At 39.2% G+C, this 25,839-nt stretch overlaps 1 long non-coding RNA gene across 7 annotated transcripts in view; it reads left to right on the top strand.

Moving 5' to 3' along the window:
- The first annotated feature begins 5,357 nt into the window (after positions 1-5,357).
- The window catches only part of LOC137757989 (uncharacterized), a 52,405-nt gene continuing 31,923 nt past the window's right edge, over positions 5,358-25,839 (top strand). For 4 of the 7 annotated variants that reach the window (XR_011072664.1, XR_011072661.1, XR_011072665.1 and 1 more), the window contains exon 1: positions 5,358-5,578. This is a non-coding gene — a long non-coding RNA (uncharacterized lncRNA). The remainder of the gene's footprint in view (positions 5,579-25,839) is intronic. The other 3 variants (XR_011072663.1, XR_011072666.1, XR_011072660.1) reach the window with 3 other exon arrangements.

Below are 25,839 nucleotides of genomic sequence, written 5' to 3'. Positions count from 1 at the left end.
AGTCAGAAACTCGAGGGGATGGGGCCCAGCAGTCTGTCTTTGACACACCTTCCAGGTGATTCTGATGCATGCTCAAGTTTGAGAACCATTGGTGCAGTAGTTAATTTTTTTTTTTTTTTTTTTTTAGCATTCCTTTAACCTTTCAAAGTGATTTATGAATTTCATCTGACTTACCACCCTTTAGGACAGCATTTTTCTCGCAGTGCTTTGTTTTTGGCCAAAATAAAGGGTTCCGTGGTCAGCTGGCATGGGAAAGACTACATTCTTATGCATCCTTACTCTGTGCCCCCCATACCCTACCCCCAAAGTAGGTGAGGATTCTGGGGTCAGTTGCCAGGTTTCAAATTTTAGCTCTATCACTTAGTAGCTACTATTACTGCCACCTACTTACCTTAGTGATCTTTGGGGAAGTTACTTTCCTCTCTGAGCCTTTACTGTCTAGCTTGTAAACTCATGGAATAAAATGGCAATTACTTCTGTAGGAAGTTGTGAAGACTAAACAAAGTGATGCACATACAGTGACTCAGGTGGTGTTTGGCACGTGGAGAGCTTCCTTGAATGTCGTGGATCATACTGGCTATGACCCTTGTCATTGCCAGGACTGTACTAAATAAATAAATAACTCTCCATCGGTTATCTCTGGCGCTTGGCATTTCACTGCTCATTTCTAAACCTGAACATTTGCCGTGTGCTCCATTTTTCAATATTATACAAATGAGACTAGTTTTCACTAATATCCCGAGATAAACTGTATTTGAAATTTTGCTTATTTCTTCCTTTTGTTTTCTGCCACCAAGCCACTTTCCTATCTGGGGCAGAATATTTCTTTTGATAGTGATTTAATATTTTAAGCCTTTGTTGAAGAATGTTGTCTAAGATGTGTCGAAAGTCTAAATAAACATTATTTCCTGCCTCAGTTTATTTACCACTTCAAAAAATTTCAGGTGTTTTATATCTATTTCTCTTTATAGATACAGAATCTACCTATAGATATAGAATTAATACAGATATCTATAGATTCTATCACTTTACGGTGTTTCTTCCATTAGGTTATTTTTACTTCAGTGTCTGAGTCTATTCTTAATTAAAAATTCCATCAACCTACCCTATACTTCCAACAAATCCACAATGAATCTTATTTTATTGGGTCTTCTCCAGAGCCTTTGTAGGAGCCAAATTTGGGGCTATTTGGATGATTCTATCTAACTTTGCCTACAAATTCATAGTCGTCCTCAAGAGCATCCAGAACTCTGGTTGGATACCATTCCATCCTGGTGATTTATTTCACTTTTGTCAGTTAGGACGAGTACAACCCTTGCATTTTTCTTTCTTTACTTTAGCATAGTTGGACTGCTTCATAACAACATTTGTATCCAAATATCCTCTTCAGTAAAATATATCAGAATTTTGATTTATTCTCTTTTCTATCTTTTATTCATCCATGTACTCATGTTTGTAAGTCCAACTGATTCTTGGCTGGCTTTCTACCAATACTAAAAGAAAAAAACAACAACCGGAAAGTCCTTAAATTTTTTTTTTAGCATTCCTTTAACTCTACAAAGCGATTTATGAATTTCATCTGTCTTACCATCCTTTAGGACAACATTTTTCTCACAGACTTTTGTTTTTGGCCAAAATAAAGGGTTCCGTGGTGAGCTGGCATGGGAAAGACTACATTCTCATGCGTACTTACTCTGTGCCCCCCATACCCTACCCCCAAAGTAGGTTAGTGATTCATAATTCACAGTGGCATTTTGAAAGATTCTGAGATGTACTGCATAAAGAATCTAATAGATTAACTTTGACCTATTCCCCCCCCCCGCATAAACACCTATCATCATCCCATGAGCTAATGTTGGATAGGACACCTCTGTGACCTTTTGGTTTAGGAGTTTCCTTATTCTCTTTTGGTCAGTCTTTGTGTGTTTAGATGTACTTCTCTTTTTGTCTTTGCTTATTTATTTCATTGCTAGTTAGACTTGCTGGGTCTTTTTTCCTTTTGCATTCTCAATATTAATTTGAAAATTTTGTACTTGAACTTTCTGTAACACATCTTTGAAACGATTCCTTTCCTCTTTCTGTCATCTGGTCTCTGAGTGATTGTCTGTTTGTTTTCATGTTTCTTTAGAGTGTTAGCCCTGGATTGGGTCAGATAACTTATGGGGAGTACTTACAATGAGTTTTAGGTCTTGTACCTGTGAATATGTCTTTTTTCCATTTATGCTTTTCCCATACTTATTTTTTTGATAGGCTTCTGTGACCCAAGTTGAAATTTTATAATAATTTACTTTGAACAACAGAGTGATTTTTGTTATCTTTCTGTATTCTATATTGAAATGGTTATTTTCATACTTTTAATAAGAATGCTACTTTGGTACTACTGGTGGTTATAATGGTTTCAGCGGTTTTTTTAATTTACTTAATAGTTGATGTAAGATTTTTAAGCTTCATTGCTTGTGATAGGGAATTAGCAACTAAAATAGTATGTTAACATTTATCTTTTCCAGTGAACCTACTCAGAAATTCACTTTTCCTTCACAGAATTTGTAACAGAACTTCATATTGCCTTGCAGTGCTTACTGCATACAAGCTATGCTCTTGTTTCTGCTTGCAGGCTCTTGCCAGATGTCATTTTGTCAATGACACCCATTCCTACCACTGCATTTGAAGTTGCAGACCTCCTTCCCCACACTACCTGTTCCCCTCTCTACTTCATTTTTGTCTTTTGTGTTGATCAATATGTAACAAACTATGCATTTTATTTATTCATTGTGTTTGTTCTCCTTTAATACAAGGTGAACTCCCTGAGGGCAAGTGTTTTCATCTGTTTGGTCACTGCTTTACCTCTACTGTCTAGAACAGTGTGACACATTATGGATGCAGAGTAAGTTTTTTATTGAAGTACAGTTGATTTACAATGTTAATTTCTGCTGTACAGCAAAGAGACTCAGTTCCGTATATATGCATTCTTTCTCATACTTTTCCATTATGGTTTATCACAGGATATTGAATTTAGTTCCCTGTGCTGTATAGTAGGACCTTGTTGTTTATCCATCCTATATGTAATAGTTTGCGTCTGCTAACCCCAAACTCTCAATCCATCTGTCCCCCACTGAATTCTTGATCTAAAAAAAATTTAATCTCAGGAGATGTAGAAAATGCATTCCATAACATTCAGTATCTATTCATGATACAAAATGAACAGACTATCATTAGAAGGTATAAATATTCAGCAGATGTGATATTTAATGGTGAAACATTGAAAACATTCTTTTTTAATATTGGGAACAAGATAAGACACCTTTCACCAACAAGATAAGATAATCCTTCTTTGCAGCATTATATAGGAAGTCTTACACAGGAAGAAAAAGAAGAATTCTTAGCATTGGAGAAGAAGAAACTGCTATCACTAGTCATTGAGGATATCTTGTCCCTGTAGAAAAACCAAAAGAATCCACAGATGAGGTATTCGAATGAATAAAAGTGGTTAGCAAGTATACTGCAAACAAAATCAATATACAAAATCAATTGCATTTCTGTACTCTGCTACAACTATTTAGAAAAGGCAATGAGATACCACTTATAATATTATCACAATTATAAAGTACCTAGGAATAACTCTAGCAAGAATAGGCAACAACTATATGGAGAAAATTATAGAACAAAGACACCTAAGAAAAACTAAAGGAATGGAGAAATAAATCTTATTTCAATAGAAAATTTCAATCTACAGAAGATGTGATTCTCCCCAAATTGTTTTAGAGATTTTAGGAAACTAAAATGAATTTCCTTCACCTCCCTCCCCCACATAGAACATGCGAGCTGATTCTTAACAGCAAATGGAAGAGTGAATTGGGGATTTTTGACCTACTAGATATTAAGACTCGCTATTATAAAACTCTACCAATTAAGAAGACAGCATGGTACTGAGCAGAAATAAAAATAGATGATTGGAAGAGATTAGAGAAGCCAGGAGCACAGCCGTACATTTATGGTAAAGAGGAATATATAAATATATATGTGTATGTTTTGGGGGTCAACTTTTAAGTTCTCTTAGCAAATTATAGTTATACATTGCAGTGTTATCAACTAGTCACCATGCTATACATTAGAACCTCAGAACTTATTCATCTTATAGCTTAAAGTTTGTAGACTTTATTTTTTTAGAGCAGTTTTATGTTCACAACACCATTGAGTGAAAGGTACAGGGATTTCCCATGTACCCCCTGTTCCCACATATGTATAGCCTCCACCATTATCAACTACTCAGCAGAGAAGTATATTTGTTACAACTGATGAATCTACATTTACACTTCATTAGCACCCAAAGTCCATAGTTTACATTAGGATTCACGCTTGGTGTTGTATGTTCTATGGGTTTTGACTAATGACATTATCCACCATTATGGTATCACTTAGTTGGAATCAAAGAGTATGTAGCCTTTCAGATTGGCTTCTTTCACTTAGTAATAAGCATTTAAAGTTCTTGCATATCTTTTCATGGGTTGATGGCTTATTTCTTTTTAGTGCTGAATAATATTCCATTATCTGGATGCACCAGTTTGTTTACCCATTCATCTACCGAAGGGCATCTTGGTGGCTTCCAAGTTTTGGCAATTATGAATAAAGCTGCTATGAAACATCTGTGTCCAGGTTTTTTATGTGGACATAATTTTTCAACTCCTTTGTGTAAATACCAAGGAGTCCGATTGCTGGATCGTATAGTAAGAGTATGTTTAGTTTTGTAAGACACTGCCAAACTCTCTTCCAGAATGGCTGTACTATTTTGCATTCCCACCAGCAATGAACGAGCGTTCCTATTACTTCACATTCTTGCAAGTATTTGGGGCTGTCAGTGTTTGGATTTTCATTTTTCTAATAGGTAGGAGCATTGTCTTTAATTGGCGGGGGGTGGGGGGGGAATAAAGGAAGTAACTCAGATATTCATTAATATCACTAGAATGATCTTGATTAAGCATGGTCAGTCCCTGAACTAGTGTCCTCCCGGACTGGGGAGTGCAGCGCGGGGCGGGGACTCGCAGAGAGGAGAACAGCGCATCAACCCCAGCGGGAGGCGCGCAGGTCTCGGGATGCGGAAGGCGGGCCGGCGCCGCGCTCCTCTCCGCCCCCGCGAGCGAGACGGTCACGTGCAGCGGAGGGGCTGACCTCCGCGGGCGGGCCTGGGAGGGGCGCCGCGCCGGTGGTTCAGGGTCGCCCGAGGCTAGGCGCGAGGCGGGCACTTGCGCAGCGCGGGGCGGAGTGCGAGCCGGGGCCGGAACCGCCGCGGGTGGGGAAGGGCGGGGAGGAGCCTGGGAGCGCGCCGGCCCCCGCAGGGGGAGGGGTGGGGCGGAGCCGCGGCGCGCGCGCCCGTCGGAGGGGGAGGGACAGAGCAGCCATTGGGCGCGCTCAGGGTGGCCGCTGCGAGTGTGGGGCGAGCGTGGACCGCGGCGCGGCGGTGCGACTCCTTCCCCGGCCCTTCTCCCCGCCCCAGGCGAGGGCACCGTGTGGCGGCGGCGGGGCCAGCGAGGCCGGAGGAGGCGGCTGTGCCCGGGCATGGTGGTCTGGGGCAACGCGGAAGGTGAGCGGCCCCCGGGCCGGCGGCGGGGGTGGGGGCGGGGTGGGACTGGCCTCGCGTCGCCGGGCGGCGGCCCAAGCGCGGGCGGCCTGAGGCGGGGCGGGGGCGGCGCGCCGGCCCGGCCCCCGCGGCCCTTGGTCTCGCGGCCTGGGCGGCCCGCGGGAAAAAAAAAAAGAACTTAAAAATTGAGAGTTGCATGTATAATAAAATGGCATGAAACTATACACAAGCATTGTCCCAAAACCAGTTTGCTGGTTTTGATACTGTAATATAGTTAGGTAAGATGTAACCATTGGAGGAAACTGGATGAAGCATACATAGGACTTCTGTGTACTATTTTTGCAACTTCTTTTTTACCTCTGATTTTTTCAAAATGAAAAAAAAAGTCAACAATTTTAGTGCTGTTTTCTTGTAGATGAAATAGTGTCCCGCCATGAAAGCAATGAATTACTGATAAAAACCGAGGGCTACATCTCAAAAACATCATATTGAATAAAAAAGCAAATAGCATAAAAAGATATAGTATAAAGCTCAGAACATACACCCTAAACAATATGTTATTTAGAGATACAGCTATGAGAAAACTAACAAGAAAAGCAAGTGGATGATAAGACACAAACTTGAAGATAATGTTTATCTCAAAGGACTAACGGAGGGTATGTGACCAAGAAAAGGGATTCAGGGTCCTCAAAGGTGATTGTAATGTTCTTTTCCTTAAATTTTTATTAATCACTATTTTATAACAACTCTGAAGTCTTAAAAATGTATAAACCTGATCTTTAGCATTTAATAATCACCTTTATTGAAAAGAGTAAAATTAAGTGAAAGGTGAATAAAATTCAGCAACATTAAACATGTTTGATAGAGCATATAATTATAAGAGCATCTAAGAGAAGATTGGGTTCTAGTTTAAATTCTGGTCTGACTAATTTGGGGTTAGTAGGTTTTGGTCAGTGGTTTTTGAAGGGCGGTCCCTGGGCCAGCAGCATTAGTACCACTTAGATATTTGTTAGAAACGTAAATTCTCAGACCTTACCCCAGACCTACGCTCTTGGGGAAGAGCCCGGCACTCTCTATTTTAACACAAACCCTCCAGGAGGTTCTGATGTGCACAGACTTTTGAGAGTCACCAGGAAGTTCAACTTTCTCACCCATAAAATTAGAAGCTAAAACTAGATCAGTGTTTCCCAAAGTGTGGTAGATGTAGTACTGATCATGTGCAAGATGTTTTTAAGTGATAGACACATCACCATTTAAAATTTTATTTATTGTAATGTTTGTTAGACTAGTACAGATAGCTTACCAAACCCCTAAGGTCACTGATGTTGTGTCATACATTGCTAAGTTTAAAAAAAAAAAAAAAAAGGAAAGGAATCAACTTAATGTAAATATAAATAATAAGGCAAAATAGTAAGGTATGTATAGCAGAAAGTAACACAGCATTGTAAATCAACTATACTCCAATAAAAATTTAAAAAGTAAGGTGATATGAGAATATCACAAAATTCCTGGGGTTAGTTCTTAGATACTAAAGTTTCGGTAGTCCTGAAGAGGATCAATCTTGAAAATATTTTCCATTCTAAAATTCTGAGACTTCATATGCTTGCTTTTCTTACAGATCTGCCTCCTTAATTTTGCTTTTTAAAATTCAAGCTAATACGTTAAAAGTTTAGTCCACACAGCTTGTGTTGGGAGAGGAATGGCCTGTTACTGTGCTTTTGTATTGGGGGATACTTATCTGAGATTGAAAATTTAACCATAGTTAATGGAAAGTGTGGATAATGCACATGCGAATCATTAAAATTAAATATATTAAGGAGAAATCTGTTTTGAAAACATGATTTAATTTTAGAAGCACTTTCTTTCACTACGTGTAGTATTTATAGTGGAATAGGCAGGTGGTTTTATGTAAGGAAATGAAATGAGGTTTGTGGACAGTAAGAAACATATTTTGATAATTAGGGATTTAGACTTTGAAAAGTCTATACAAGTTATAAACACCTACAACATGACCGGCCCTTTTGTTAAAAAGTAAATTTATTTATTTATTTATTTTTGGCTGCGTTGGGTCTTTGTTGCTGTGCGTGGGCTTTCTCTAGTTGCGGCGAGCGGGGACTACTCTTCATTGCGGTGCGTGGGCTCTAGGCGCGCGGGCTTCAGTAGTTGTGGCACTTGGGCTCAGTAGTTGTGGCTCGTGGGCTTAGTTGCTCCGCAGCATGTGAGATCTTCCTGGACCAGGGCTCGAACCCGTGTCCCCTGCATTGGCAAGTGGATTCTATACCACTGCGCCACCAGGAACGCCCATGACTGGCCTTTTTAACTGGCATTTTAAATAGCTTTTCTGAGATGTAGTTCACATACAGTTCACCCACTTAAAGTGTACAATTCAGAGGTTGTGTATAGCCAGAGAGTTGTGCAGCCATCACGGTGCACAATTCTAGAACATTTCATTACCCCAGAAAGCAACCCTATATCCATTAGCAATTATTCTCCATTCCCTCTACACTCTCAACCCTAGGCAACCACTTATCTACATCTTATTTCTATGGATTTGCCTATTCTGGGCATTTCATATCAATAGAATTTATATTTCATATAAACATAATGATATGTAGCCTCCTGTGACTGGCTTCCTTAATATAATATTTTCAAGGTTCATCCGTATTGTAGCATGTATCAGTACTTTATTCCTTCTTATTGCTGAATAATATTCTGTTCTATTGATATTATATGTCACTTGATGGACATTTGGGTTGTTTGCACTTCTTGTCTTTTATGAATAATGTTGCATGTATGAACATTCATGTTCAAGGGTTTGTGTGAAAGTATGTTTTAATTTCTGTTTTATACCTCGGAGTGGGATTTCTGGGTCAGATGATGACTGTGTTTAACATTGTAAGGAACTGACTGGATCTAAAATGCATTCTCATTTAAAGCAAAATTACAAGTTTGCTGAAAACTTAAATACATTTCTGTTCTAATTTATAATAAGGTACCAATTTTGTTTGTCAATGGTTTTATTACAGACTATCTCTCTAAAATGATATTTGGCAAAAATCATCATTAAAATACATGTTTTTGAAAACAGCAGCTTACAAACGGCTGTTCTACATCACAGTTTATCATCATTTATCAAAATTGTCACATCTTCTGTGACATGGTTCTTTCTCTGCATATTTTATCGCTGCCTGTGTCATTTAGCATTTAGGGGAAAAAAATGTCATGGAATCTGCTTCCTGAGCTGATGATTGAATTCAGATTGTTTTGGTTGACTTTTACAAATAAATTACATGTTAAGAAACTGATGGTAGTTTTTTTTCTAAAATTCTCGTTTCAGCAATAATAAAAATCATACTTCTAAAATAAAAACATAACATTTTGTAGTCTAGCTGCATCTGACCCTTGATATTTCGCTGTGTTGCCCTATTAATATTTTGAAGTTATAAGGAGAGATACTATTTTGTGTAATGAGAATTTATGTTCAGTAAATTGTTAATATTTGACTTTGTCTTACTTTCTTCTAATGCTTTCCTAAAGGCTTATGTACTAAATTAGCTACCTTTGGATTTCTTTTTAGGAAAGGTGTTCCAGATATTTCTTTTTCATACCTACTTGTGAAATGAGGTTTTTAGCACCTCCTTGTTATGAAGGAATACTTCTGAAAAAAATAAGATAAACAACTAAATGCAGTGAATAACTGAAGTAATAGAGAAGTGGTAGTGTAGAAAAAAGATGCTCCTCAGGGAAGAGAAAGAAAAAGTACCAGTTGGACTTGAATGGATAAGATTTATTTAAAGCCTTTCATTGCTGCATGGAGGATAAACAAAAAGAGTAGTAAGGCAGCATGAGGCATTCAGTGTCCTTGTAAAGAAGACAAGAAATATCCTTAATCTCTGAATCTATAACTATAAGATTCTACACATAGATCAGCTAAAATCATCCTTTGTTTTATTTCTAGTAGGGATAAGCTGTTGTATGCACAATATTGTAATGGATGTTTGTAGTGAAGACTTGAAGCATTTGGATCATTTGGGAAGTAGACTCAGATAGGGTTTAGTGTGTAGAATACTTGTAAGCATGTGCCCTTGGGAACAACATAGTGGGAGGGAGGCAGAGGCGTCAGGATTGGGCAGAAGCTTACGTCAAAGTGTCTCCTTGGCCAGCCTTCCAAGAGAGGTTTGTTGATAGCTTGGCTGTGGGGTATGACAGAAAGAGGTGTCAGGATGATTTCAAGGATTTCAGCCTAACTAACTAGAAGGACGAAGTTGTCATCAAGTTCATCCTTTGAAAGGAGGTTTGGTGGAGAAGATCTGGAGTTAGTTGGGCCTGTTAAACGTTCGAGATCTGTAAAACATCTATTGGCAGAGGATGAGTTGGTGAGTCCATATGTGAAACTGGAGCCCAGGAAAGAGGTCTGCAGTATATATAAATATGGGGGTGGTCAGCATAGGATAGATGCTAATTAGACCAGGAGACTAGCTGAGACCACCAAGTGAGCATGTGTAGACTGACTTGAGGATGAGACAGGGCTGAGTCCTGGGACACTTCAGCGCTTAGAAATTGGGGCAAATAGGGGAAACCAGCGGAGGAGACTGGGATGGAGCCCCAGGACCCAGCACACTGCTTAACAGCAGTGGGTAGTAGATGTTTATTTAGTGGATAAATGTCCAAAGGGGAGGGAAAATAACATGGGACAGTGATGAATTTTATTTCTCCAGGTAGAATAAATTAAAAGGTGAAAAATAGGATCAACTGTTATCTATCTCATCGGTGAATGGGTGGGGAGTGAGTCATGGAAATTAGAATAAAAATAGATGTGTTCTTTTCTATAAAAATAGATGTGTATACATATAAAATAGGAACCGTTCCTTTTAATAAACAAGTATTTTTAATGCAGTTACTTTCTTTTAATCTTTATGGTACCTATTGTGCTTGTGTGTGGCTAATTCTTCGAGAAACTGTATAAAAATGTCCCCTGTGTATAGAGATGAATCCAGTTCTTCAGATTGATTATTTCTGTTGTTTGTGAATATGCTTTAAAGTAGCACATTAAGTAGTTGAAACTCATTTGAGAAATTATCCTATATTTGTATCTCTCTTCTTTGTACTAAATGACAGAAGAATTTCATTTATATATTTGCTACCATATATTTGATAATTTACAGTAGAATTTTCAGTGTTCTTCATGGTTAAAATTGGTACTAAAGGTGATTTGGAAATTGTGTTGAGCATGTATCTTGCTAAACTATAGAAGACAGACATTTTCTTCAAGGATTTTATATTCTAGGTGAAAAAGTTAAAACATTTATGGAAAGGTACATAAACAATTTTCTTGGGAAAATATACAGTTATGTCATTGAAACTCTGAGTCCTGTCTTACACTGAGCGGGACATTTATTAAAGAATAGACTGAAAGCAGAAATATCTGTAAGCTTGAATTTTGACAGAATGAAAGAAGAATACAAAAATCAAGCTCACAAACTCAGCTGCCTTGATGTGGATGAAGCTTCTGTAAACAGACAGCTACTGTCCTTGAATAATAGTTCACATATCTTTTAAAGTGAATTAAGCTTTGGTTGTATTGGACCTGACCTGTCGGTGAGAAGGAGATGGCTGAGTCCAGGGAGGCGTGTGAGCTTTCTCAAGACAGACTAGAGTCGCTGGTGACTGAGACAAGTAGTGAAGCGTTATTTCAAGGGTTGAAATGTGAATAGGAACCAGTGATTTAACAATGCTCATCTCTAACTTTAAGCCTTTCCTTGAGCCAGAAACCTTGGTTTTTTATGAGAGTTTGAGATTCCCTGAAGATACAACCTAGATTGGACAGTTACCCGGATCTATTATACATTTAAGCTCAGGAAAGTTATGTGAACTGTGTTACTGCTTCTTGTTTTTGTGAATTTTTGGTCCAGGCTTTCAGAAAGACCTGAGCTGAACTCTAGGACAAAGCTTGTGGTGACCACCATTGCTGTTTCAAGCCACTGTCCTCTGTGTTTCTTTCTGTCATTCAGGAATTTTGTTGTCATAGCTCCTCTATGACTGACGTGTGTGTGTGTGTGTGTGTGTGTGTGTGTGTGTAGGGGGTGTCCTTCATTTGTAAATTCTGTAATCTTTGGACCTTGGATGGAGATGGTAAATACAGAAGTCTTAGAATAGAATTGGTCCCAAACTATTTTGAGAGAAAACACAAAGCATATTAAAACTTACATTTTCAATTAAAGCATAGGGAAACCATTCACAAAAAGGGTGCAGAAGTTGATGCTGTTGTTTATTGTGTTATATGCTGGTTATAGACCTTCATTTTACGGTTATTTCTCTGAAATGCAGTAAAAAAAACAAAACCAAAAAACAATGCCTAGCACCATAGCAGCCCGTATGAAATGAGGCATATGCTGTTTCTAAGACTCACAGCATGTTTTTCTGATACTGTGTTTGCCCATAAACATGTTGATGGTAGGTGCTGTCTGAGGCAGGGGCGGTTTTCCTATGGAAATCCTCTCTTGAACATACTGGTTTCTGATTCCCCTTGAGGAAGAACGAAGCTCCTTTTTGCTTCCTTAGCAAATTTGATACTTCAAGTATTAATAACATAGCCAGTGGTTGATATGTATCTTGATGACTTACAGGTCATCATAATGGCTGCTCTGTCATAAGTTACTGTGGTTTCAGAGTACGTTAGAACTCTACGCAGCGTTTTGAGGTGGGAGGGAGCTGAGGTGTAATGAAAGAGAAATTCCCTGCACAGCAGTGGTGATGCCTTAATGATAAAATCATCTTGCTCGGTCTCAAAATCACTGGGTCTGCCAGCAACAGCATTAGATGTGAAGTCTGACCTGGGCTTACAGTTTGATTTTGCCATTAAAAGCGTTATGACTTTGCCCTCAACACTTCTGCGAGTCTAGAGGAATGTTAATTACTAAATTAAAACAAATTTATGAGATCCTTTTGATGGAGTAGAGTGTAATATCTGCTGAGTGCCCCAATGTACGTTGAGCCCTTTAGAGGAGAAGACTTATGAGTGGTAAAGAGTAGGCTGCTTTTGGAGAAGGAAGCATGAGGTGAGATGGCAAATTTGGGAATACGTTTTCTAAGGAAGGCCTTGGAGGAGGCCATCATTCTGTAAACCTGAACTTGAGATACAGCAGTGTCAGTTTTGGGGATAGGAGGTCTCTGGGGCATTTATGATTGGGAGTGTGTGAAAATACTGATTCAGAGCCAGGAGACCCTGTGACATTGGCTGCATCTAACCGAGGTCTTTCTCATTTAGGGCCCCAGACTAGGGAAGCTACAGTTATCTTCTGAAAGATAGTAAAAAAGATGATCTTGCTGCTCTTAAAGTGAAAGAATCCAAATTTTGGTGAAGAAATGTTTTAGGGACAGGATTGCCCCCATGTTTTTAATATCACTCTTGACTGATTGTTTATTTCGCTTCTTATTTGGGGAAAAGTATATGGAAGTTTAGGTTGGGAAAACTACTTGGAAGAGTTTCTTTTTTTTTTTTAAGTCCTTCAATCAGTTATTTATTTATTTATTTATTTATTTATTTATTTATTTATTTATTTATTTATGGCTGTGTTGGGTCTTCGTTTCTGTGCGAGGGCTTTCTCTAGTTGCGGCAAGCGGGGGCCACTCCTCATCGCGGTGCGCGGGCCTTACACTATCGCGGCCTCTCTTGTTGCGGAGAACAGGCTCCAGACGAACAGGCTCCAGACGCGCAGGCTCGGTAATTGTGGCTCACAGGCCCAGTTGCTCCATGGCATGTGGGATCTTCCCAGACCAGGGCTCGAACCCGCGTCCCCTGCATTAGCAGGCAGATTCTCAACCACTGCGCCACCAGGGAAGCCCGGAAGAGTTTCTTAAGAATAACCTCATTAAGAAATGAAATGGAGGTATTTGTAATGAGGTGGATGGAGTTAGAGTCTGTCATACAGAGTGAAGTAAGTCAGAAAGAGAAAAACAAATACAGTATGCTAACACATATATACGGAATCTAAGGAAAAAAAAAAAAAAAAAAAAGGCCATGAAGAACCTAGTGGCAAGACGGGAATAAAGACACAGACCTACTAGAGAATGGACTTGAGGATATGGGGAGGGGGTGGGGTGAGATGTGACAGGGTAAGAGAGTGTCATGGACATATATACACTACCAAATGTAAAATAGATAACTAGTGGGAAGCAGGCGCATAGCACACGGAGATCAGCTCGGTGCTTTTTGACCACCTAGAGGGGTGGGATGGGGAGGGTGGGAGGGAGGGAGATGCAAGAGGGAAGAGAAATGGGAACATATTGTATATGTATAACTGATTCACTTTGTTATAAAGCAGAAGCTAACACACCATTGTAAGGCAATTATACTTCAATAAAGATGTTTAAAAAAAAAAAAAAAAAAAAAAAAAAAAAAAGAATAACCTCATTAAAAAAAAAAAGAAAAAAAAAAAAAAGAATAACCTCATTAGATAGTTCGTGTGTAGATGTGAGAATAAAGTTTTCTTATAAACAAATGATTTTTTTTATGGTTCAAATATTTTATTTTCTTTAAAGATAGGAGTAGATTTTATAGTTTGAGACTCTTGCTATTATTTAAGCAATAACCAATAAATAAATGTGAGTAAGTAGCAATTATTTAGGAAGAATGATATAATGATGAACTATTGGAAAATATAACAACTATAGATAGCATTGTGGAATTGGAAGGGCCTTATCACCTGATTGTATAGACAGTTTATCTCATTATTCAGCCTCCTCACTGTAAAATGGTAAAAATATTAGTTGATCCAGAGTTATTTTAAGGAGTAAAAGAGAATTTATTCATTCAACAATTATTTATTAAGTGCTTACTAGATGCTGAGGCACATGCAGGTTCAGAGGATGCGTCTGTGTATTAGAAAGAAGAAAATCCTGGCCTTCATGGATTTTACCGACTAAGAGGCAAGAGGCTTTACCCAGTGATGACAAACGAGATGAGGGCTTCCAGTGTGCTCCCTGCAATGGTGTTTTAGACTGAACACAGTGCCTGATAGTTGCGGTAGAAGAAGACTAGCACCAATGTGTCTTGGATGCAAAGTACACCCATTATCTCATTTAAGTCTAACACCAGTTCTATAAACTAGGTCTAGTTTCCCCCCTTTTACAGCTGAGCAATGTTGTGTTCTTTTAGGTCTGTGATCAAATCATGGTTATTAAATAAATTAATGAGTAAACTTAGACCTAAAGTGTGGTCCAAGGTCTTCAGCCAGATAGTGGCAGAGCTGGCACTAGAACTGGTTTTGACTCAAGCTCAGGGCTCCTTTCATTGTACCGCATTGCCCCTCAGAGCGTGCATGGGCAAATAATCGTATGTACCATGGTAGATAGGAAGAGTGCACAGTTTCAGAGATCCCATACTTGCCAATACGAAAATCATTTCACACAGTACAAATAATAACAGTGAAATCAGGGCTGCTAGCATCCTCAGTTTTAATTCCCATCGCTAGTTATATTCAATTATCCAGTGAGATGGACTTTGAGCTGTGGATTTAGTGTATTAAGTAATAGGATCCAACTCTAAGTTTTCTCTGGCAAGCTATTGGCTGTGAAGTAAATTCAAGGCTATTCATCCAAAATGTAAGGTGTCCTGAAGTAGATGTATATGTCATCTTGTCTAATGCGTGGGTTGTGTGAGAGATTTTTCTTTCCAAATTGAGTCATTGGAGACCATTGCTCCTATTGCTGCCTTTGAAGTCCTGCAGCTGGTGAACCTTTGGTAGTTGAGATTTCTTTCTCAAAAAACAAAAAACAAAAACATGTATTATAAGTACTTGTAGTCTAGTTGTGTGTGGGTTACGTGTCTTAATTAGTAAAGTTCTAGTGAATGTCTTGGGATTTTATAAAAACTTCAGTAATAACTAAAAATGAACATTTCTGATCCTTTCTCGTGACCCCATAATCAAATCCAAGTCAGTTTCTACTCTCTGCCTGCTATCCTCCAACTCTGAACCATCTTGAAAATACTTGTTTTTTCTAAACATTGTTAGTTTAGGGAGTTACTTGGAGTGAGAGAGTCTCTTTCCTTTGGCTTCCTTTGGGTCAGCAAAGCAGAGGAGTTAGTTTTGGAGGGTTCTCCTTCTATGCATCATCAATTTCAGTCCTTGGCAACGTCTCTAGTCCCAAAGAAATGATGTGGGACTCCCCACGTCTTCCAGAATTTTTAGAAGGCATGTGATGTATTAACAGTACCTGTGTCTCTTCTGTAATTCATTTGGGCTCTGCAAAATGCCAAAGTGTATCTAATAGAGCAGTACAAGACGTGTGCCTATTTTCTTAAAAGTCAACCTTAATTTCGTGTCACTCCAGTCTGCCGCTGGTCTACCCAATAATTAGGATTTTAAGGCTTATGAATAGTTAGGGGCGCTCCTAGTCCAGAAAGGAGATGCAACTGAAAATATGACATATATTGGCACTACCACTGCAGTGCTTTGGGTTTAAATATTCATCAGACGAAACTAAACTCTATGAAATGAATGCCAGGATAGACCAGTCTCATCCTGATTTCCTGTCTGGAGTCTATTGCTATAAAAGGTGTATATGTTTGTAATTCCTGCCCCTAATATTCCCTTGCTTCTGTAGAGCAGTGTTGCTTTCCCAAGCACTTAAATATGTTTGATTTTACCCTTGCACCTGTCTTTTAAGGCAGACAAACTCAAGTTGACACACACAGTTTTTTCTCATGACAAGGACCAGTTGTGATTTATGGCCATTTACAGGATGTCAGTGATGTGGAGAGGGTACATTTTGAGCGAAGAAGGCTATATATGTATATCCTTTCACTTGGCAATAAAGAACATGGTAAAAAACTGTTTTCTTCTCAGTGAAGAGCCCTTAGGCTAACTTCCTATAATGTTCACCTAATGTGTTACTATGTTCAAGTCACCTTAACAAATATTTCTTGAGTGCCTGCCTCCTGCAAGGTATTCCACTGGCTGAAGTGAAAGTTTCTGTGAGAAGCCTGATGTATAGAATTTGGAAGTAAAAAAATGCAGCGTTAGTGTGGGTCTTTACTGCTTTAGTTGAAAAGAAAGTGTTATGAGGTAACCTGTCTTTTCCTTTATGAATTTGGCTTGTTTAGCAAGAAACGTATTAACCAAAGATGAAAGGTAGATTCAGGAACATTTATTCACTTTTGAGTGTAAACTTTTATTTTCACCAGAAATTCCTAAACACCTTGATTATAATAAAGTACAACCCTGATTTTGGCTTTTAGGGCCAAGGATAAAAGATTTGTAGACTTACTGAAGAGTAGATTCTGTGAAAGCACAGACTCCTGATAAACGCTGAGTGCCCTGTAGTCCTCTAGATCAGCGGTCCCTAACCTTTTTGGCACCAGGGACCAGTTTCGTGGAAGACAGTTTTTCCACGGACGGGGGATTGGGGGTATGGTTCAGCTGGTAATGTGAGTGATGGGAAGCGGCAGATGAAGCTTCGCTGGCTCCCCGCCACTCACCTCTTGCTGTGCGGCCAGGTTCCTGGGGGGTTGGGGACCCCTGCTCTAAATAACTGTCCTAAAAGTGGAAGAGCCAGTCTTTTTGTTGGTGAGGACCCAGTGGCCTCCATCATTGTAACTACTGTGATATAACCTGTAGTGTGTGATTGATAAATAATTTAATACTGTTGACAGGGGTATTTGTTGCTTACTTTGTACATTTGCAAGCAGTTCTTTCTTCCTCATGATACTCCTTGCATCAATAGTTGAGCGAAATGACATGATGAGTCAATAAGACTGCTTTCCCTGTGACCAGAGTTGTCAGGACAAGTCAAGGTCTAATCAGACATTTTCATTTCATTAAGTTGGACTTTTGCCAGAGCCTTCTGGAAGCCAGCATAACACTTGTTCTTGCAGGTCATTGGCCCAGACACAGTCACATGATTACACCTGCATGCGACAATGTCTGGGAAATGCTGTTTTATAGTCTTGTTTCGGAATAAAAATCAGGCTTCTGACGTTAAGAAAAAGGCTACTGCTGAGCTACCCCAATTCTTTTCCCTACCTCCGATTTCTTCCTGGTACTTAGATGGAAGATCTGGCTGTATTCCTTTTCTTGAACTCTGTGTGGCATACTTGGGTACTTCATGTCCTAGTCTTTCAACCTGAGAGGAGGATCCTTCAAGTTTTTGCAGCTTTCAGCTCCATGAGCTCAGTAGGAGTATCCTTGAAGCAAAATAAGAACAGGGTGTTGCATGCTCTTTTTTTGTTTTTTAATTTCAGATTTTAATGATCAATTTTAGTTATCTATGCAAAGTGATTCATGCAGATCATAAAATTCTTAGAGGAAAAGGAAGCCTGGGACAGAAGACATGGGTCCACTGAGGGCGGTAGTCATGGTTTGCAAATAAAAATTGTGACTGCAGCCAGAAGAAGGAACAGTGGGTGCTGAGAAAGGAAATGACAGATAACCATTCCTAGAGGGTTTATTTGGCTTTTTAGAAATAAGTAAACGAAAAGTTCCCTCTAGTTTGCTGCTTTGAGTCTTCCCTTTGAACACATCATCTAGACAGAGTTGACATAGATGGTTCTTTTAATTTAAAATCTCTGTAGTCTTCAAACAAGGAGGCCCCATGCAGGCAGTCTCACAGATGGTTGTACATGAATTACCCATCTGTCTTCAAGAAAGGGAGTTTGTGATTTCCTTCTAAGAAAAGGATTTGCAGGATGTGGCGGGAACGAGGTGAGTGAGGCCTTCAACTTCCATGCAGTTGTAGACATTTTGGAGGCAACTTGAACTCTTTGGATCATACTTTAATCCCTGATACCTAAGGATGGCGATCCTAATTTCAGCATCTGGGTGGTATTCATGAAAGACTTCTGGTTGAATAAGTTAGGAAGGATGCTCATATGAATAAACCTTATTATATGCCCCAGTTTCTGGGCAGCCTGCAGTACCGAGTTCTGACCTGGGATTAGGATGCCTTGTGTGGAGCTAGTGCCACTGCAGCTCTTAAGTCTCATCCAAGATGGTTATTTTCCATGTGCTTCTGAGTAGCTGTTTCTTTGGCTTTCTAATAGCATGGATACTCAGCATAATCACAGACTCCTAGATATGGAAGTATCTGAATGATAATGTAGTCTAATTTCGAAAGAAATGAAATGAAAGAGGCCAAGTGACTTGCTTCAAGGTATCTGGTAGAAAAACTGGTGTTAGAACCTTGGTTCCGTGTTCTCAGTCCAGTGCTGTCTTGCAGTGCACTGAATTTCTCAGAGAAAATGAGACTAAATGCGGTGTTTTTCTGTGTCCTCCTTTGCTCCTGGTACTTAACAGACCTGGAATCTACTCATGTATGTGTCAGGTTTTAGATCAGCAATAGGCTCACTGATTATGGAAATAATTGGGGAGATGTGGTATGTGTGAAAGTTTCAGGTAAGCGAGGCAAGGGGTTGTTGTGGTGGATTGGGAGATGTTTGCCAGTTCAAATCACATTTCTGCAGTGCGTGATGGGACTTGGGGCTCTTCTTTCTGTAGCTTATTAACAGATAAGCTGTTTCGCTGCTGGAGCTGCTGAATCTACAATAGCATGAATCAGCAAGAAGGAGGTGTGATGAGTCACGTGGACTTAGGCCTTTCCCATTGCCAAGGCTTGATATATTCACATCTTCCACTTTTTTTTTTCCTTCCGGTTTTACTGAGATATAATTGACATACAGCACTGTAAAAGTTTAAGGTATATAGCGTAGTGCTTTGACTTGCATACATCATGAAATGATTATCACAGTAAGTTTAGTGACCATTCATCATCTCATATAGGTACAAAATTAAAGTAGAAAAAAAGTGGTTTTTTTTTCACATCTTCTGTTTTTTCCTCTTTGTAGAGGCTCATCACATGGAACGATAGCATGTTTAGTCTTCTGTGTTACACTTGGTTTAGTCCACGTAATTACATGTAATGTAAAATTACATACAGTGCAAATCAGTCAAGAGGCTATCTTTCCTTCCTCCATCTCTGAGACATGGGTGACCACAGGAGGCCACTCTGTTGACATTTCTTGCTCTTGTCGTGGCCCTGTTGCCAATCAGTCTAAAAAAATATTTTTCTGTGAATTTCTTGTGAAGTTATTTACATGAAAAGTTTTCTAAACGTATGTAATTCAAACTTGATTCTTTGTTTAATGCCAGTGTAATTTTTATTGACTAGAAAAACAATTATATGAATTCTGGATTTTCCCGGGAAATCTATAACATGCCGATCTGAAGTTCATATGGGACCTCTGTCTCCTCGTGAGCCCTAGGTAAGGTACAGTGAGGATGGAGAGGTGGATAAAGGAAGGAGTGAGTGATGCTTCATTGAGGAAGGTGAGCAAGGTGGCCAGATAGGTTTGTTTCATGACAAAGAGTGTGATTTAAGCACTTACTTTCTTTTGAAAACCTCTCTTTTCACCATCTCCCTATCCTGATATCACAGGAGGAAGGAAAAAACCAAACAAACCTGTTGCCTCATCTCCTAAAGCAGTGATTCTCAAACTTTAATGAACATGCAAATCACCTTGCATTTTACAAGACTGCTGACTCTGATTTAATAGTGGTGGGGCAGTGGTTCTCAAAGTGTGTTCCTCAGAGCAGCAGCTCTGGTTCCGCCAGCCGTGTTAGAACTATAAATTCATGGACCTCGCCTGACCTGCTGAATTAAAATCTCAGAGGATCGGCCTCAGAAACTGTTTTTACACATTCACCAGGTGATTCTTGTGTACCTTGAACATTTGAGAATCACTGCCATTGAAGCTATTCTCTTGGGATTTTCCCAGGCCTCTGGTATTTGCTACTCTGTGATTGGGCCTTGGTATTATTCCCTTGCTATTTAGCAATTGAAACTTTTGGGCAGAGATGTTACTTGAGGCTCCTGACTGGATGTTAGTGTCCAGCAAGTTAACTGGCTCTATTAAAGTATGTTTCTTAGTCCTTCACCACTCTCTCTGTTATAACCCTGATACTTTGTAAAGCAAAGATGCCATTTCATGGAATCATGAACATCAGTACCATGGCTAGACACCATACGTAACATGGCGATTGGGTAATACCTTAAAAGGTAGACTGAAAAAGAAACCGACGAAATAAAACACCCCAGAAGAAAATGCTCTTGTAGATTTTCAGGGGTTTTACATGTTAATATCAACTGAGTCCCAATTCACAGATAGTTTCCATCATATTAATAGCCAGTGGGCGTTGTTACCTAGATTCTATGCCTGCTTGGTTCAGATGGGTGCAACCATGCTTAGCAGTGCCTTTACCAGTGTTGCCATTACTGGTGAAGGAAGAATATTTTATAATAGGGATTGGATTCTCTCAGAAGTCAGTTTTCTTAAGGTATTTGCAAAGGATGAATGTTACCTCCTACAGTGTTTCAAGAGCTCTAACTTTAATTTTCTGAAAGTTTTATTGATTTCCTCCAAAGGCTATAGCTGGAGAAATACGCACTGTATGTTATTATTTGTCAGATTGGTTACAGGGTCTCCAATATAGGTGGGCTGAGGCTGGGTTTGTGCTTATCCTCTGGGAGGTTTTTCATCTTAGAGAAAGGATCCATGTGTTTTGTGAATCTCTATAAAGCAGTGAGAGGAGTTCAAAATTTATTAGAGTATTCGACAAGTGCCCCAAAGAGCGATATTTGGGCACAAGGTCTAGATGCTAATGTATTATGTTCTTTGAAAACAGCTTAAATATAAGTACATTATAAGAACCCTAGTGAAGATTTAAGGGTAATGCTGTAAGATCTCTCATAAAGGATTCACAAAAAGTGCTGCAATTTTGTAACCTTTCCAGAAGCAATACAGTGTATGTTCACCCCTCATTTGCAACTTGAAGAAATTTACCCAGTTTATGCGGAAAATTGAAAAGAGGCAGATGCTTATTCCTAAGCTAGAGTTTTGAAGGCCAACAATTAAAATAAACATGTCTCTGCCAAAACTTGAACTAAATTTAAAAATTTAACATATAAATTAAAGCTTACTTAAAACTAAATTTATCAAGGAAATACATTTGTTTTGCATTACTGGTTTCAATTATTGTGAAAAGGCTTCCATTTCTATGGAACACTGAAGATTTTTTAAAGTTTCAAACAATTTATTAGACAATTGCACCACTGAAAATGAGTTACAAGTGTCTGGCTTAAATGTATGAACTATTAGCACATCGTTGATGAGCTTAGAGAGAGATGTTAAAGCAGCCATTATCCTCCTGCAGTTTCATGTTCCTGTTCCCAGGGGACTGTAAGAAACTGGTTTGTAGACTGAAAACAGATAAAGCTATGGGCTGAGGATATACGTAGCATCTCTTCTCTCCTATTCGTTTGTTCTTTCTCTTGGGAATCTGAATTTTGGGACATTGCTGATGAATTGCTGTCAGGCATGGGTACTCTTAGTTTATTGCCATAGAAGAAGAGAGAGATTACTTCCTTGTTTGCAGTACCTGTCTGCTCTAGTCCTGTCTGTACAGTGTTTCCTAATTAATATTTCCTAAACACCTACCTCATAACTTTTTTTCATTTACTAAATATTTATTTAGTTCTTGTTTTCCCAGCTTTCTTGAGGTATAATTGACAAATAAAATTGTATATATTTAAAGTGTACAAACTGATTTGATACACCTAGACATTGGGAAATACTTGTCCTGATGAAGTTAATTAACATTTTCATCACCTCACATGGTTCCCCTCTACCCCCATACCCTTGTTTTTTTTTTTTTTTTTTTTGGTGGTGAGAATGCTTAAAGTCTATTTCAGCAAATTTCAAGTATACAAGACAGTATTATTAACTACTGTAACCATGTTGTACATTGGATCCTCAGAACTTATTCATATTCTTCTTAAAACTGAAAGTTTGTACGTTTGACCAACGTTTTCCTGATTGCCTCATCTCCCAGACCCTGGCAAGGACCCTTCTATTCTGTTTCTATTAGTTCAATTTTTTTTTTTTTTTTTTTAAGATTGCACATGTAAGTGATACCATGTAGCATTTGTCTTTCTCAGTCTGACTTTTTCCATTTAACATAATGCCCTCCGAGTTCATTCATGTTGTCACAAATGACAGGATTTCCTTCTTTTTTATAGCTAAATAATATTCCATTGAATATATATACCACATATTCTTTCTTCGTTCATTGATGGACACAGGTTTCCTTATCTTGGCTATTGTCAATAATGCTGCAATGAACATGGGAATGCAGATATCTCTTTGGGATACTGATTTCATTTCCTTTGGATATGTATCCAGAAGTGGGATTGCCGGATCATTCGGTAGTTCTATGTTTAACTTTTTGAGTAACTGCCATACTGTTTTCCATAGTGACTGCACCAATTCACATTCTCACCAACAATGTACAAGGGTTCCCTTTATTCATATCCTCACCAAGATTTGTTATCTCTTGTCTTTTTTCATAATAAACATTATAATAGGTAGTGAGGTCATATCTCATTGTGGTTTTGACTTGCATTTCCCTGATGATTAGTGATGTTGAGCACCTTTTCATATATCCGTTGGTCATTTGTATGTCTTCTTTGGGGAACTGTCTATTCAGGTCCTCTGCCCACTTTTTAATTGGATTTTTTTTTTTTTTATTTTGCTATTGAGGCATATGAGTTCTTTGCATGCTTTGGATATTAATCCCTTATCTGATAGGTAGTTTGCAAATGTTTTCTCACATTCTATAGGTTGCCTTTTCATTTTGTTTGTTGTTTCCTTTGCTGTGCAGAAACTTTTTAGTTTGATGTAGTTCTACTTGTTTATTTTTACTTTTATTGCTTGTGCTTTTGGTGTCAAATCCAGAAAGATATGGCGAAGACCTATGTCAAATAGCTTACCACCTATGTTTTCTTCTAGAAGTTTTATGGTTTCAGGTCTTACATTTAAGTCCTTAATCCATTTCAAGTTAATTTTTGTCTATGGTATTCTTTCGCATGTGGGTATCAATTTTCCTAACACCAGTTATTGAATAGACTATCCTTTCCCCATTTTGTGTTTTGGGCACCATGGTCAAAGGTTAGTTGACTGCATATGCATCCCACATAACTATTTTCCTGAAAACTTTCATTTACTCCTGTTTGCTGTGCCAGGATTCATGGCCCTCAGTTTACTGTTCTATTTTCATTGATCCCTAATCATCACTCTGCTTCAGTCAGTCCAGTGATTTTCCTTCTTCCACCTCATCTCAGGTTCATGCAAAGTAGCTTCTTGGGCAAAGTTGCCTTTTCTTTCTAAACAGGTCCAGTCAGATCATCACATATGACTGCTTGTACATATAGAGGAAGGCAGACTATCAGGAGAAAACTATTTTAGGATTCTATGTTATAAACATTTTAACTAAAAAACTTTTAAATTTAACGAGTTCATGCTTCTTAAAAAGAAAATGCTGAACACAATTTAATCCTTTCTAGATAAATTAGAGTGACATTATACACAGTAAAAATAAGTTGCATTGTAGTGATTTCTACTAGACAGGTAAGGTATTAAGGACTAGTTGTCCCTGTATTAAATGAACCTGGGCTGTGTCTTTCTCATTGTTTTGTACTCTCTAATTTTTAATGTGTTTTTTCTTTTGTTTTTTCTCTGTTGCTGTCAGTATCCTTACTGCTGAATCTGTCTCTAAATAGAAGTACTTTCGTTTCTGATATAATTTTTTTTAAATTTATTTTATTTATTTAATTTTGGCCGTGTTGGGTCTTCGTTGTTGTGTCGTGTTGATGCTGTGGCTTCCCCTCCTCTCCCTGTCTTTGGGGAGCGACCCTTTTGTTATTCCTTTACATAACATTTCTGGTATTTCAGGCGGGAGCAGATATAAGTGTTTATGCTCATTCCCCATATTTACCTGAAGGTTCTCCTCTTTTGCTGGGCTGGTTGCACCGGCCTTTGGTGGCTACTGCATTGTCCACACCTCAGGCTGCCCTCCTGGAGACTGTGCGCAGGGATGTAGGGATGCAGGGATACTAGCTGTGGCAGGAACGAGGCGACGTTTAAGCATGGGCCCTGGTCTGAGCTACAGCTGTTGAGCATTTGCTCTAACGCGTATTAGCTGTGTGTCCTTGGACAAGTCACAACCTCTCTGTGTTTCACCTGTGAAATGGGGGTTATAACAACACTTACCTGAAAGGTCAGCTAGATAGTGCCTGCAAAACACTTTGCTGCTTCCAGCACAGAGTAAGGGCTCAATAAATTGGAGCAATCGTTATTATTATTAATATAATTAACATACTATCGTATTTCTCAGAGATAAGAACATCTCTGTATTATCATCATTACATCTGAGATTAGACCAGATAAAAACAAGACCCAATTATAATAATTTCTACCATGGGTCTTCTACCAAGACCCATGGTAGAAATTAGAGAAAAGTCCAAATGATTTCCACCAAGTTATGTATTAAATCGTTTATTTATAATTATATTATTATTTATCATTTTATTATGTTATTTTATTCTTTGCTATTTATTTCTGTATCTAGTTATTTATGAAGCACCTGCTACGTAGCTGGTGCTATATACCGTAAGCCCCATGGGAACCAGGCCACAGAAGTGTGAAAGTGCAGACTCTGTCTTTAGGGAGCTTACATTTCAGCCAGAGAGAATAGTTAAAGAACAGCTAAATACTGAGTCATTAATTACTGGCTGAAGTGAAACAGGGATGAGCAAGGAGATGGTATGGGGGTTAGATGAGGGGAAATGTGGCTTGGGGGAAGATGTGGAATTAGTCTGGGCTTGGAGGATGAGGCAGGGCCAGATGCACCAAAGGAAGGACAGGGTCAGAAGCAATAGGAACCCCTTTCCCCACCCAGAGAGGGAGGGGAAGCTTTGTGTTTGCAGATCACAGTGAGAAGGTGGGGGGGGGGGCAGGGGCCGCAGAGGTGGGGTGTAAGGTTGGACGTTGAGGTGTAATCAGATTGTGAGCGGCTTAGAAAGAGGGGCGGAGGGGCTGGCAGTTAACGTGGCAGACACTGGCTCTCCGGGCAGGAGGATGGCGGGGCGGATGGTGCAGCAGGTCCCTGGGGCTTTACTCCGGTCCCCATCTCACCCTCAGCAGAAGGAGAACTCAGAGGGAAAGTTTCCAAACTCGCCTGAGAAGCTGAGTGATGGGATGAATGAAAAATTGATGTGGGTCATAAATATTGTAGGAGAGAATGCACCAGATTCCCTTAAGGGTAAAGTTCAGGGAGAAACCTACTGCTGCGGAGGAAAGGGGTTCCGTGGGGGAGAGAGGGGGAGGGAGGGGGATGCCCATCGGGGGTCCCGCGGTGCCACTCCCAGTATCCGGG

The sequence above is a fragment of the Eschrichtius robustus genome, unplaced genomic scaffold, assembly GCF_028021215.1.
Source record: "Eschrichtius robustus isolate mEscRob2 unplaced genomic scaffold, mEscRob2.pri scaffold_598, whole genome shotgun sequence".
Taxonomy (NCBI): Eukaryota; Metazoa; Chordata; class Mammalia; order Artiodactyla; family Eschrichtiidae; genus Eschrichtius; species Eschrichtius robustus.
The sequence above is the reverse complement of the archived record's forward strand: the minus strand, read 5'-3'. Positions and strand labels throughout refer to the sequence as shown.